Consider the following 16,758-nt stretch of genomic DNA (forward strand, 5'->3'; position numbering starts at 1 on the left):
ATAATCTCAATTTAGGAAAAAATAAGTTTTTCTATTTTTTTTTCTTTTGAGCCACAAAGACATGTAGCTCACCTTGAGGTGAACTTGAGATAGTTGCTTCATCTTCAGTGATGTTCATTGTCTTAAGAACAGCTTTCAAGGGTGTTTATTTCAAGAAACACTAACTTGATCAAGTCTATAATATTAAAGGTGCGTATTTGTTCTATATAGTGAAGTAGGGATCATGTATTTTAGGTTCTAATAATTACGTAAGGGTACAAATTTAAATCAGATATAAACTACCAAATGAGTTTATGACATATTCAGCAAAATAAATTTCTTTTTATAGCCATATGCATAGAAAGATGAGCACATTGCAATGCCATAAGCTTTGGCAGTGCATATAATAGCACCATGAAAAGGAATGACAAGGAATCTTAGATGGTGCATTTTAGTAAAACTAGAGTTTGCCAACTTTGACACACTGAGATTTTCTTTTTTAAGAACTAAGATAAAATACTAACTTTTTGAATGCTCAGTTAGAATTACAAACATTATTATTAATAGAAGTGTAAAATGAGACCTCAACGAAATTTATTAGGCACTGTGAAAATTTGCCTTGTAAAGTATGTCATTTTATTCAATGTTGTTAACTCTTTCTTATGTTCATCCTCAGAAGGCAAAAGTGAATGATGACTATATTCTCTGCTGTTGGAACATGCAAAATAAACAAGAATACTATTATTATAGAAGCTAGGCCAGGGGGATATATAGGGGTGCAGCTGCAGATGAAGTAAACCAATACCATTGATCATTTTATTTCCCGAAAGATTAGAACAGAATCATGCAAATTAAGCTTTGTGAGAAGTAATGATATGGTCATGGGAACTAAACTATTGTCTCCCACCAAACTAAAGGCCCAAGAAACTCCAAATTGAGCTTTGATTGCCCTAATGTCAAACACAGATCCTTCTTTGAGTTAGCTCAGAATATAGAATAAAACAGCTGTTCTGGCTATCTCAGTACAATACTGAGCAAGCGTGATGAAGGGGCTGAGAAATTGTTGTGATGTATGATAGTGCCTGCATAGAAAGTCAATTTGTCTGCAACCTCCTGGGCTCACTGAATGTAAAGTAAGGCAACTGGGATTGGCACTTCTTCCCCTCAATTTCAGAGCTAGGACATGTGGAAATGATTGTAGGCCTACACTATCACATTCCTTCTAAAAAAATAAATTAATTAAAAAAAAAAGGTTGGCAAGTCCTCAGAAACTGAGGCCAGTTATTATCATTCACTTGAACATCATTTGGGGAAAAAAATAAGGTCTAATAGAAAAGAAAGATAATTTTGGCACTTTTGTGAATCCAAAAACAGTTTTGTTGAAAAATACAGCCTTGGAAAAATAATACAATGAAAAAAATATATATCAATAGAGTTTGATGACTGCCTCTCGAACCTTAAGAAGGTGATTGATCTAAAAGTCCATTTCTGCCTTATAAGACTAAGTTGTGCACCTGGAAAACCTAAAAATATAGGGTTAAATTCAAGGGACACAGTTCAGTTCTCGTTTCCTCATGGTAGAAAATTGTGCAATTTAAATTTACAGTATTAAAAGAAAGATACAAACTCTAACTTCTAAATATCAACATAATTATGAACAAATATAAGAAGAGTATGAAGAAAACAAGAGTATGGTTCACTATAAACCAGAATATTCTCTAGTGCTTTGGGGTTCTACATAGAATGGAAATCTCTCTTTGAAACTGAAATAGGAATGTCACCCCTATCACCCTGATTTCAACATAGTATTGGAAGTCCTTGCCAGAGCAATCAGGCAAGAGAAAAAAATAACAGTCATCCAAATTGGAAATGAAGAAGTTAAATTGTCACTTTTTGCAGTGACATGATGCTATATATAGAAAACCCTAAAGACTCCACCAAAAAGTTATTAGAAACAATCAACGAATACAGTCAAGTTGCCAGCTACAAAATCAACGTACAAAAGTCCATTGCATTCCTATATACTAACAATGAAACCTCGGAAAAATAAATTTTAAAAAAGCAATTCCTTTTGAAATTGCAATAAAAAGAATAAAATACCTAGGAATAAACTTAACCAAGGACGTGAAAGACCTATACACTGAAAACTACAAGACATTTTTAAAAGAAATTGAAGAAAACACAAAGGAATGGAAAAACATTCCATGTTCATGGATTGAAAGAATCAACATAGTTAAAATGGCCATACTGCTCAAAGTAATCCTCATCAAAATCCCATTTTTTTAAAGAAATGGAACAAAAAATTGTCAGATTTGTATGGAACCACAAAAGACCCCAAATAGCCAAAGCAATCCCAAAAAAAAAGAATAATGGTGGAGGTATCACATTCTCTGACTTCAGCTTGTACTACAGGGTAACAATAATAAAAACAGTATGGTATTGGCAGAAAAATAGACACACAGACCAATGGAATAGAATTGAGAACCCAGAAATAAACCCACATAAATATGGACAGATAATGTTTGACGAAGAAGCCAAAACATACAAGGGAGAAAAAACAGCCTCTTCAATAAATGGTGCTGGGAGAATTGGAAAGTCGAGTGCAAAAGAGTGAAACTAGACTGCTATCTGTCACCGTGTACCAAAATTAATTCAGAATGAATCGAAGACCTAAACATAAGACCCGAACAATAAACTGCATAGAAGAAAACATAGGTACTAAACTTATGGACCTTGGGTTCAAAGAGCATTTTATGAATTTGACCCCAAAGGCAAGGGAAGTAAAAGCTAAAAGAAATGAATGGGACTATATCAAACTAAAAAGCTTTTGCACAACAAAAGAAACAATCAAGAAAATAAAGAGGCAACTTAATGAAAGGGAGAAGATTTTTGCAAACAACGCCTCCAATAAGGGTCTAATATCCAAAATATATAAGGAACTCATACAACCCAACAACAACAAAAACCCACAAAGAATCCTATTAAAAAATGGGAAGAGGATCTGAATAGACTTTTCTCCAAAGAAAACATACAAATGGCCAATAGATATATGGAAAAATGGTCAACAAAATTAATCATCAGAGAAATGTAAATAAAAACTACAATGAGATATCATCTCACCCCAGTTAGAATGCCTATCAATAAGACAAATAATAACAAGTGCTGGAGAGGCTGTGTAGAAAAAGGAACCCTAATACACTGTTGGTGGAAATGCAGACCGGTGCAGCTGCTATGGAAGGCAGTGTGGAGGTTCCTCAAAAATAAGAATAGAATTACCATATGATCCAGCAATCCCCCTCCTGGGTATCTACCCAAAAATCTGAAAACATTTACCTGTATAGATATATGTGCTCCAATGTTCATTACAGCTTTATTTATGGTAGCCAAGACATGGAAACAAGTGTCCTTTGATAGATTAATGGATAAAGAAGTTGTGGTATATATACACAATCGAATACCATTCTGCCATTAGAAAAGATGAAACAGTACCATTTGCAAAAACTTGAGATTATTATGCTAGTGAAATAAGTCAGACAGAAAAAGTCGAGAACCATATGATTTCAGTGAAATGGTGCATATAAAACTGAAAATAACAAAAGAACAAGACAAACAAATGAAGAAACAAAAACTCATAGACACAGACAATAGTTTAGTGGTTACCAGAGGGTAAAGGGGCAGGGGAGGGTGGTAGATGAGGGTAACAGGCATCCAATACATGGTGATGGAGAGAGAACTGACTCTGAGTGGTGAACATGCAATGTGAGACATAGATAATGTATTACAGAATTGTACACCTGAAACCTTTGTAACTTTACTAACAATTGTCACCAAAAAAAAAACTTTAATTAAAAAGAAAGAAAATTTTTAAAAAAGAAAGTGAAATGGGATAGTCAAATTGTAGATGCTAAAGAAAGTCAAGAAATTCTAGTGCAAAATTTTAAGGCATAACTATAATTGGCAATGTCGAGAAGAAATTCGTTTAGAAAAACACATCTGATAAACTACAACAAAAGTAAATAAGTTTCACTTTGGCCTCAGTACAAAGGAATATTTGGACATAAATATAATTGTTATGGGTAAAAGTAATGAAAATAAACATGGTATTTGAAGTCCATGGTATTTAAGTACCAGTCCCAACAATTTTATAGAAAGGTCACTTTACCATACTGAACACTGGTTCTCATACCTGTAAGATAAAAATAATTATACCCATAATAAATGGTTATTGGAAACAATAACATAATGTATACAGCAGATCCAATACAATGCCTGTGACATGCCTATTTCATGTATTAAATATTTAGATAAATAGAAAACAAAATCAGTGCTCTTATTGTCTGAGTTCTGGGCTCATTCTAAAACATTTTGAGTTCAGAATTTATGTTTAATTGAATATTTTTCATTATTCTATTCCTAGTTCCTGAAACACTGGTAAGAGGGTAAATAATAACATATTAATTTTATTTTTAAGGTGATGAGTCTAAGGAGTGAGTTTTGATCTGACTTAACTATTTTAAAATCAATTTTAAATGTTTCTCTTTATTTTTCCTGCATTAGGGGATATTTCCTGCCTAAATTCTAGATGGAATTCATAAATCACTTGCTAATACAACAGCATCCTTCCCATACGTATGGCGTCCTGTGGCCACTTGGGGTGAATGCCAGATGCTGTATGAGATAGAGGTATGCTCTTACAAGCTCCTCTCCTAATATGACATCCTGCAGAAAGCATTAGCTTTCTCTGGGAGCCCACTTCACACAATGCTTATTTGACCTCTCAGTGCATTAACTACGGCAGGTAAATCACTGGGTTTTTCCTAACAGATGAATTGATTTAGGGATGCAAGGAAAGTACTCACTAAACAATGTGCTATCCAGCCAGCATAGTAAACATGCTTAGGCCGAGTAAAAGGGTCTAAATGCTTAATTAACTTTTGTTCACCTTCCAAACAATGAGGACATCAAAAGTACAATCAATCGAATCTGCTTAGCATAAATCTAGAGCCAGGTTCTCTGTATCAACAAAAGATTAGTCTTGACTACACCAAGTTAAATACCTAAACATTTGCTTATTTGTTTGTTAGTAGTCTTTCTTTTTTTTCACAGGAAGAAATACAGAAACCTCAAAAAGGGTTGGCTCACCCAAATCGGCACTCTCTCTGCTCAGGCTCCATTTGGTAAAAGGATGCTACTTATGTCATCTGTCTACTGTACACACCAGATTTCAATGTTAAACGAATAGAGAGAGATGATTTTTAAAGTGCAAGTGGGAAAATAATCATAGATACAATGAAAGTTGCCCAAAGAGGCAAAGCCTTTTTGTCAGTCTTCTGATGGAAAAAGATTCTTTTTCCAACTGCCGCTGCCCTCAACCCAACTCAAGAATTTTTCCCTGTAACAACACAAAATCAAGGGAATCTTGGCTATTTGTGTTTATATTTATATAGAAGAAAAAAGCCAATGGTAAGTGATGTTTCTCTGATTCTGTCTCTATTCTGCATTATAAATTTCCTTTGTGCTGATGAGAGACAATGACCATATGACCTTAACAACTAAAAAGCTGATGAGCAGAAGATATGATATTCATATTTTTTTGTTTATTTTGTTTTCAATCAGTATAGTACAGTGATTCAGTTCATGCACTTTCAAATCAGATTTGGTGGGATCAAATCCAATGTTTTCCATTTGTTACCTGTGTGACCTTGGAAAGTTCAACTGTTCTGTACTTCAGTGTGTTCATTTGTTAAATGAATATAATCATAATATCTTTCTCATAGTGTTGTCAAGAAAATTGCTTTCTAAGGCACTTACAATAGTACCCGGCATAAAGTAGGTACTATATAAATATTATCTATCTATCTACAATCATCATCATTATTTATAGGTAATATATTTAATGTGACTATAATGGTGAGACCTGGGCACAGTATGTTGGGCCTATAAGAAAGCTCTATAGGATTCCTAAATGCTTTTGGTTTCTTTCAATTTCCATCAAAATTTAACGCATGTAATGTTTATACTGCTCTGGTGCAAATAGAATCATGACTCTGGCTTTACCGTTATAAAGTTGATTACATCAGTTATCACATTTTGGACTCTATGGTATTTTCAGCATAAAGTGCTTTATTGGTTACAATAGAGAATATAGAGAGGACTAACAGAAAGAAGCTTACAATCTACTGGAGTGGACTCAAAGATGTTCAGAAATATTATGACAAACAAGGAGTAGGAGACTGTAAAGAAGTGTCAACATTTGACAGAATTAGACAAATTTTAAGTTTCAAAATGGAGTTAGGTTTCAAATTACATAATGGTGATTTTAAATCCTATCACAGCAGTTTGGTTAATTTGAGAGAGTGTTTATCTTGTTTGTAAGATGTGAGAATAGGCTAGTTATAGGACAGCTGCAAAGTTTTAAAATTTTATTAAACTTATTGGGGTAAAATTGGTTAATAAAATTATATGTGTTTCAAGTGTACAATTCTGTAATACACCATCTGTATATTGCATTGTGTTTACCACCCAAAGTCAAGTCTCCTTCTGTCACTGTATATTTGACTCCCTTTACCCTACTCTACCTTCTCCCACCTCTCTTTCCTCTGTTAACCACAATACTGTTGTTTGTGTCCATCAGTTTTGTTTGTCTTATTTGTTCATTTGTTGCTCTCAGTTTTATAACCCACACGTGAGTGAAATCATGATTGTCGACTTTTCCTGTCAGACTTATGTCTCTTAGCATAATAATCTCAAGATCCACTCATGTTGTGGCAAATGGAAGTATTTCATTTTTTCTTACGGCAGAGTAGAATTCCATTGTATATGCATACCACATCTTCTTTATTCAACCCTCTATCGAAGAACATTTTAGGTGTTTCTATGCCTTGGCCACCATAAATAATGCTGCGATCAACACAGGGGTACATATATCTTTACAAATAAATGTTTTCACATATTTGGAGTAGATACCCAGAAGAAGGATTTCTGGGTCATATCATAACTTTATTCTTAGTTTTTTGAGGAACCTCCACACTGATTTCCATGTGGATGTATCAATTTATAGTCCAACCAGTAATGTATAAATGTTCCTTTTTTGGCCATGACCTCTCCAACACTGGTTATTTCTTGTCCTGTTGATAAAAGCCATTCTAACAGGTGTGAGGTGGCATGTCATTGTGGTTTTGATTTGCATTTCCCTAATAGCTAGTGAAGTTGAGCATTTTTTTATATATCTGTTCGCCATTTGTATGTCTTCTTGGGAGAAGTTGCTGTTCAGGTTCTCTGCTCATTTTTAATTGGATTGTTTTATATTTGTTTGTTTTGCTGAGTTGTATGAGTTCTTTATATATTTTGGATATCAACCCATAAAATGGTCCAAAGCATGTTAACCTTAGATATCAAAGATGTTGATTAAGTCCTCACGAACTTTATATTTTGATATTTTCAGTGGTACCAATGGTTAAGTAAACTGTAAACAAGTGTCAATTGATCAAAACACATTATTTGGATAATTTCGGACCAGAATCTAAAGTGAGGTGGTGTCGTGTGGAGTGGCCTGCGGGGTCTTTGCTCCTGCTCCCCACATAAGAATGCAGGATGTGGTGAGGCCAAAAAATAACACCCACGGAGCCATAGGTAGGGGAGTCATACCACTATGTCTCACTGGAGGCTGGGTTCACATGACATGCGACCTGCTGTCCGCTTTGCTGCCAACCGACCGACTCTCCTCGACTCTCCTCAACTCCCCAATGTAGCCACGGCAGTTATATTAGTGGCCAATGGCTCAAGGGCTACAGCTGACGGCCAACCAGCCACAGCTGACGGCCATCTACTACCCGAGCCAGCACCTTTCCACATGAGGCCAAGAGCCTGGAAACTGCTCTCTGGGGATCTGTCCCCACAGGTGGTTAGACTCATTCAACAGCAATCAAGAATGTTTTAATAACTTGGGCAATTAAGTTGAAACATAAATCAGAGTTAATATTGATTATATAGAAGCCTGGATGTGGGAATATCACTGTTATTCGTTCTCAAACCATTTACTTTTGCTTCCATCACATGTGCCTCTGACATTACTGAAGTTTAGGTTTGCATGGATCCATTATCTACTGCAGCAAGAAAGAACAACTTAAAGGCAGAATGTCACTTTTACTTTAGAAGGGAAAACGATCTTCATACTCAAAGTATGTAATCCTTAGACACTGAAATTAAGGAAACTAAGTTAATACCAAGAAAATGTTCAAGTCTGGCATGACAGGGGTCTGATTTATTTCCCCATTCAGAGTAAAGATACCTATTTGACCACAGCCAAGAGAAAATACGTTCCAGGTGTTGACAATTTGTGTGCATCTCTTTATTGTGAATTTTTTGGGGAATAGAGCCAACTACTTCTAAAATTAAGAGAAAAAAAAACGAGAGGAATAAGAAATCTCTGTGTGTGTGTGTGTGTGTGTGTGTGTGAGAGAGAGAAAGAGAGAGAGAGAGAGAGAGAGAGAGAGAGAGAGAGAGAGAGAGAGAGAGAGAGAGGGAGAGAGAGAGAGAGAGTGAGAGAGAGAGAGAGAGAGAGAAAGAGAGAGAGACAGAGAGAGATGCTTTGTAAAGGGATATCTCCACACTGAGAGGAATCTGAAGCAGCCCTTTATAAAGTTAATACAGGGGATATTTTTCACGTCATATCTCTTTTAACTTGAACATTTATAGGCCCCTGCCAAATATCTGTTTTCAATAGAGGTGTAGCTTTCAGAAAAAAGAAATGATGTGACGGAAGGTATGCTTCATCTCTTAAAATAGCCTTCCTTATAAAATGCCGTGTCTTCCCTAAACTCCGGAGCTAAACAGTCACAACTGAATAGCAAGTGTGTTATAAAATAAAGTGTCAGTAACAGTCCTCACTTGTATCCATGTGTAAGATTTTGTCTTATTTTCATCGTGTATTTCAATACCGATAATCAGTTTCCTAGTGTTAAGAACATCTCCCTGATACTTTGATGCTAGGGCATGGCTTCCAATCTAAATGTTCTCAGACACAACTAAAAGTTTTGCTTTCTTTTTCTCTCAAATTTATGTTTACAAAGAGGGCACACAGGTAATGTTTCATTATCCAAGTTAATGGAAAGGAGGAGCAGAGTGAATGATTTAGAAAAGGAAATAATCCTCCTGACAAACCTGTTAACAGCAGCATGAGAGTCTTTAATTTGGAGAAATAACAATGTAAGACCGTAGCTGGAACGTATCCTTAGGGGAGAGGCTGAAAAATGAGATGAATTCTTAAAATTATTCCTTTCCCATGTTAATACTTACACTCTAAAAAGGCCCTATGCATTTACTTATTAATTTATAGAAGTAATACATAACTTGCAGTGGGTTTTAGAATTAGAAAAGATTCTTTTATTTTATTTACTTTATTTTTTTTACTAGACAAAGAGAGAGGTGGCATAGTAGTAGGCACATAATGTGGCTCAGAAAATGCTAACTATTCTCAGAAACTACAAACTATGCCAATTTAAAGATGTTATCTCTAAAGTTAAACAGAACTAAGATTGAATTAACGGCTCTGCCACTTGATACCTGTGTGTCCTCAAAGTTACTGATGATCTGAGATTTCCCTACTTTATGTGTAAAAATGAGAAAATAAACCTCCTCCATTTAAGTGTTATGAGTTAACCTAAATGAGTTAATATGTTTACATGGACTAATTTAGCAACTGGCATATATTGGTTCTACCATGGGATATGAAGCTACCAACTCCCATAGTCATGGAACTAAAGCCTTTTCCCATGCAATAGTTTATGTATTTGTTATCTATTGTTGTGTAACAAATTATCCCCAAATCTAGTATCTTAAAATAATAAACATGTATTGTCTCACAGAGTTTCTTTGGGTCAGGAGTCCAGGAATGTCTAAATCATGTGGATCTAACTCAGGGTCTGTAATGAAGATGCAGTCAAGATGTAAACGGCAAATGCAGTCATCTGAAGGTATGCTTACCCTAGAGACACTGCTTCCAAATTCACTGATGTGGCTGTTGGCTGTTGGCCTTATTTCCTCACCAGGTGGGCCTCGCCTAAGGTTGCTCATCACACGGCAGCTTGCTTTCCCCAAAGGAAGTGATTTGAGATAGACACAGTGTTTTGTATAACCTAATCTCAGATGAGATACACCATCACCTCTGCTATATTGTATTGGGCACCCAGATCAATCTTGGTGTGATGTGGGAGGGAACTACACAGGGTGTGAATACCAAAGGTCAGAGACCGTTGGAGCCATTCTGAAGCTGTCCTTCTACTGAATGGATTGAACATCAGCCAGTCGATAACACCTCAGGCCCGACAGCAAGTTAGAAACTAAGTACTGGTATTTCTTGCAGAGAATTCTCATACTTACTGCAAAACACTTACTATATCTGCTAAATGCAAGCTGTAGCTTGCTATTTGGTTTTGTTATGTTGGAGAGTCCTATATCCAGGTAAGTATATCAACTACAGCCAGCTGACTTCAGGACGAACCCATCAAAGGTTACAATAATAGTGTTCGGATTTAAAAATAAAAGAAAAAGAAAAGAGTCTCCACAACCTCTATTTTTAATGTCCACAGATGCCTGCCCAATATATAAGACTGGGTCAATCACAGAGCAAGCAAACAAGCTCTGCTTTGTGTCACTCCAGAAAGGAAGTGAAGAAAGTCTTTAGGAAATTAGGAAAGAACAGAATAAGGGGGAAAATATGATTCAGCAGTACAAACAGAACAAGAAAGTCAGAGACCCAAAGGATAGGAATCTGACAGGGTACAGAGTGCCAAGTGTTGACTGTATAAAACAACTTTAATATTCCAACAAACAAATTACAGTTATAGAAACCATATTTCTACTAGGTTTTAGCTTAGGAGCTTGTTGCATTTGTCTTAAATCTTGGGAATTTAAAATCTCCAATAAAATTTCATTCAGGACTGCTTTACCTAGAACAAGTCAATAGCTCTTCCCTGATCCATACTGTTTTTGTGATTTTAGAAAAAGGACAAGGAAAAAAAAAAAAAAGGAGATGCCATAGAATGAGAATCATACATTAAATGCTTTTGATTCAGTTCACAAATGATCTTTTAGAACCATCATAAACCATATACAGCATTTTTCAATTGCTATATTGTTTTACAGTAAGTCCTTTTTAATCAAAAACTTAACAGAAGCAAATACATGAAGTTCAAATATAATAGAACTCTGTACTCAATTTTGCAATGAAAAATCACAAAATGTGTCACATAATTATTATTCTGCCATTACATTTTTATAGCTTTTTAAAGTATAGTTGACAGATTTAATTCCTGCATTAAAGTTGGTCAAACATCCTCAAACAGAAGCTTTTTATTCTTCTGTAAACAGGTACTTCATTTTATCACTTGGCTTAAAAATAGATGAGGTCATTCTGGTGTTTGATGTTGCCTCTGGGAGGTTATGCTAAAAGCAGGCTAATTATGAATTAGTAAATTTCTCTTTCTCATGGAACAAGACAATACCTGTTTTCTGAGGAAACGACTTACTACTAAGAATCAATAAAAATTATCTCGTGGCTTTCCCTTGCTTCAGAGTTAATTATGTGCTTTTGATGACTTTGCATTATGTTTTTCAACTTTGGTCAATGAAAGTTATGTTTTTCGACATTAGTCAATGGATAGTACTCAAATAACATGTAGAACTAGTCTGTATGTAAATGATGAGGCTGTAGATTTCTTCTCAATGGATATGTTAGTCTCAGTGCACAAGGTCCTATTTATTCACTTAAGCAATCTCAGGCTTATAACTACAGGGGTGACAACAGCCACACAATTAGAAAAATCAATTCTCCCTGGCTGGTATTTAAGGAATGACTGCAAGAATCTCTAATGTAAGCAAAGGTTGGAACCTGATGGAGTAGAGAGTGCCCTTCACTCTGCAGCCATGCCCAGCAGACTCACAGGCACGACTGCTGGAGAGCAGTAATGGGAGAGAGGAAAGAGCTGGTACAGAGGCACATTCACATCTGCGTTCATTACTAATGAGTGAAGCATTCTACTTTGACCAACAATTGCATTATTATCTGAGTATTATATTTAGAAGAGAATTCAGAGTATCTTTTTATGGATGTATGTTATTTCCTCCAAGTTCACACTGAGAAGTGGAGACTAGCAGGAGAGAGGGAGGAGAGCATTATATGTTGTTATCAAAAAGAAACTTTGTACTAAACCAGAGCATTTGGGAAAGATATGATCATTAGCATTTCTATGAACTTTTGGTTTCCATTTTTTTCTGACACTGATAAGAGATCTGTCTTCTCTTAAATGTAATGATTTATATATTTGTCCTCATTTGCAAGCTCAGTCTGAGGGAAGACAAATCCAAGTACTATTTAGTACTGAAATTTCCTTAGGCTGCACTGACAAAAACAAAAAGGCATTTATCCTCAAATTAGTGACTTCGTGCAAAAGCATAAAACAGAAAATATGAACTATTTTTGGTTCAAGAATTCTTTCATTCTAGAGTAAACCCTTTGCTAAATTATGTATGTGGCCAGAGGGGTAGTCTAGAGGACAGCAGAGAGCACCCACATTACAGATGTTGGTCTCTAAGACAAAGACATTAAGTACCTATGTATTATTATTTCCCTAAAATGCTTCACTGTTGTCCAACATGTTTCTAAATATTCTAAATATGATAGAGTAAGGCATTTACTATCTGGCCCCTGTGAACATTTTACCAGTCATCACATGAATTAGGTCCGAAGAATGCTACACGTTTGCTGTCTCACTTTTTCTGCAGTTGGGAGACAGCCTAACGTGAGTGCTTAAGAATGCAGACTCTGGGCCCAGAATTTCCCATCTTTGGAATCCTAGCTGCACCCCTTAGCAGCTATGTGACCTTGCGCAACTTACTTAATCACTCTATGCCTCAGTTTCTTTATCTATAAAATAGGGTTAAAATGTATGGGGTTCTGGGGAGATTAAATGGGATAATAATACTGAAGCAATTAGAATAGTGCTTAGCATAGAGTCGGCATTCTATTAGTGATTGCAATTGTTCTTATGATTTATCTGTCTCAGGACGTCACCATTTTACATTTTAATCTAAAAAAGGAACTGTAAAAAATTAAAATCAGAGGTAAAAAATTTAATAAAATAAAGAAAAAAACTGATCTCAGTCTTTCATGAATTGCCTTTAGCTTCCATTTGCTTTGTGCCCATTATACTCTCTTGGATTTCTGGAGTGAAAGTCACTTCCAGAGCCCTACTGAGTGTCTGATGTGAGTGTTACCATTCTGATAAAAAAGAAGAGTCCAGTTTTGATGCATGAACAAAATGAGCTATTATCAAATATCTTGTTTCAGGAACTCAAAGATTTAAGTACGAAAGCCTTGACTCTAAGATTCAGGACTGTGTTCTTGTGTCCCTTACTAGAACCTTACCTTCAACTAGTTACCTTCAATGAGTCCACAGCTTTGACTTGAGATAGTTACCATCAGCAATCAATGCATGCCATTTCCTAAGGCACCTCGACTCCAATGTCCCATCAGCTCCCTCTGTAAAAGTAAACCTAAATTTCTATGATTCTTTGATCAATGAAAGATTACAAAACCAATCAAAATTAATATATCTGCAACAGATATCATAATGCCTGCTTCTTGTGTGATACTCAGGGAGTTTCCAAGTGATTTGCTGCAAAGAAAACATTGGGGAATGGATGTAAGGGGAAAATACGTATCTCCTTATTGTCGTTCTTATACCCTCTCTCTATTTCTCTTTCCATATCCTCACAGGCCAAGATCTTCTAATTGAGGATTTTAAATGAACAAAATGAGGACTGCATGCCTCCTTTCCAGAATAAGTGCCAAATGCATCTAGATATAAAATATTTGGATATCAATTGTGATTTCACTAACATTTCCAAAGGCCACCCACATCCAGATGTTGATATACTTTCACACACATACCCTTCCTCTTCTTGAATTTATTTCTCTTGTTTTGTGAGGGTTACAACGGGAATAAGAGAGATAGCAGGTGAAGTCTTTTTCCATTCTGTTTCCTCAGCACTCATTAGGGATAAGCTGAACGCCAACAGACTCTGAGGTCAAGGGTTCCACCCCATCTCTGATTTGCTGGTCACTTGGGAACAGTCCTCTGGGGGATAATGCAGTGGTCCCAAGAAATAAGGGGGGATGGGCATAGTCAGCAGTGGTACAAGTTGTGAGAAATAGCAATCCTCAGAGCACTCATGGGAGGCAGGAGTCTCTTGTCAGGTTCTGGGTGCTCCTTGAATCCAAAATGACATATATTAACCCATCTTTTTTACAGATGTAGGCTTGAGAAGCCACTTCCTAGAAAACAGGAACATTTCTTCATACCATCACGTTAAAGTATTTCAAAAACTGTTAATGATAGCATAATAGCCAGCCTCCAAGGTGGGACACAATGATCTCTGTTGTGTTCACACTTATGTAGGCCTCTCTCATGTCTAATAGGGCTCACCTATGTAACCAAAAGGAGAGTGTAGACATGATGGTGTGTGACTTCTGAGGTGAGGTCATAAAAGACACTGTAGCTTCTTTTTACCCTGATTATTCCAGGGGAAGATAGCTGACACACCATGAGGAGACTTGAGCAACTCTGCAAAAAGGTCCTCAGAGGGAGGAACTGAGACCTCTCACCAATAGCTATTGAGGAATTGAGACTTCCTGCCTACAGCTCTGTCAATGCCCCATTTTGGAAGCTGATCTCCCAGTCTCACTGAAGGTGTCAAATGACTGCAGTCCTAGACAACATCTTGATTGCAACCTCATGAGAGACCCCAGAGCAAGAACTATCCCGACTAAACAAAGGATTCCTGACCCTCAGAGATTTTGAGAAAACAAAATTATATTGTTTAATGCTACTGGGTTTGAGGTAGTTTGTTATGAAGCAATAAATAATAACAAGGTAAATCCATTTGCTAGAACACTAATTGAAAAAGTATGAAACAAAATGACATGTTCAGTATAATGTCACCACTACAAATTGCGCATAGAACAACAGAGGGGAAAAAAAAGTCACCAAAATATTAGCAGTTATTAGCTGTTGGAAATATGGGTAAATTATGATCCTTTTTTATATTTATAATGTACAAAGAATTAGTTTTATTGAAAATAACTTTAAAATATTTTTTTTAATATTTATTATATTATTGGAATGGTTGAACCTGCTTCGATTTGCTTAATGATATGTAGGGATAATAATATCCTAGTAATAATTTTAGAATCTAAAATATGAAACTCTGTTTCTGGCATCAAGTCAGTTTATACAGAGTTAATTTTCATTCACCGTTTTGCCTTGAGCTAGGCCTACTTGAATTTGTAATGCTCTTTTAGCTCCAAACATAAGCTTAATTATAGAAGAAAACCCTTGCATTCTGATGCAGTGTGTGGTTCAGGCTTCAGTAACTCTGAGCTATCCAGCCTAGATGCCATGATTTTATATATCTTATCAGAGGGATGATAAATGAAATAATGTGAGTGAAATGCAAATCAAAGTTCTTGGCCACTATTTAAACTGTGTCGGCTGTATTATATAGTACAGGTATTACAGGACAGTTGAAAGATCAAATCTGACTCCAACATTTACTCCTTGTGTAAACTTCGATAAGTACTTATTTTGTATATCTTTATCATCACTTTTAAAATAAAGATGTTACTTACGACAAATATTTACTGTTAGAGAGTAAACCTAAACTGGTATCTAGGAAGTGCAGGTTATTGTTCTTTGCCTTAAGTTTTCTGATATGCAAAGTCAGAAAGCAGGATCCATATGATTTAAATGTTTGAGACACTGTGTGATATTGCACAATAAATAGGAGGTGTCAATTGAATGACTGTGTAATAAATATTTCTTTTAGGCTTTGCAGTCTCGCAATCTGGGGCTCAAATTCCCACTGCTCTGCTAAATATGTGGCATTGGAGAATGACATAATCTCTGTGAGGCTTATTTTTTTCATTGTTAATAAAAAGAATATATGAACAATTTCATAGGACTGTTTAAAGATCAGATATGGTAACAAAGGTAAAAGGAGCATAGTTCCTTGGATATAATAAGTATAAAACACATGCTGGTACCCTTTTTTTCTTTTTCTTCATTCTTTATGTATTGGGTAGGAGTCTGGGGAAAAGAGAAAATTAGCAGGAATGAAAATGAGAAGGTGAAAAAAATTGTGACAATGTATCGCTGAGTCATTATTTTATTTTGTATACCCAAAGAGGAACATAACAATAATAAATTTATTAGATGTTACCTCATTAATCTCCCCATGGCGTATTAAACTGCCTGGCAGAAATGTCATACCTACTAATCACAAAAGCATACATTACTGCATATAATTTAGATGTATTCTGAAAATTCCTTGCTTCAACTTGTTAGAAAAGTTCACAAAGCTGTAACACTCACAAAACAGATAATGGTAAGTCACAAGATGTCAAATCTATCCCTGTCATGAAGAAACAGGAATATCTTTATAAGGTTAATTCATGGTCTAACTCTGTCAAAATAGTGGCACATGAATAGTTGGCATTCTTAGGACCTCAGAATTGCTGAATAGCTCAGAAATCTAACATCATTGCATAGGCTTCTGTGAAACAGTTTTAGGTGTCCAGTATTGAATTTTAAGCAGCTGACAATTTTTTATCTTGATCTTCATGCACAAAATAGTTTGTCTGCTTTAATATGACGCTGTCCTGAAAGCTCAGTTTTTAACTCTTCATTTTTCTAATGTTATTGCTAGTTGTTTAGAATATTT

Source organism: Rhinolophus hipposideros (genome assembly GCF_964194185.1).
Source record: "Rhinolophus hipposideros genome assembly, chromosome: 8".
Taxonomy (NCBI): Eukaryota; Metazoa; Chordata; class Mammalia; order Chiroptera; family Rhinolophidae; genus Rhinolophus; species Rhinolophus hipposideros.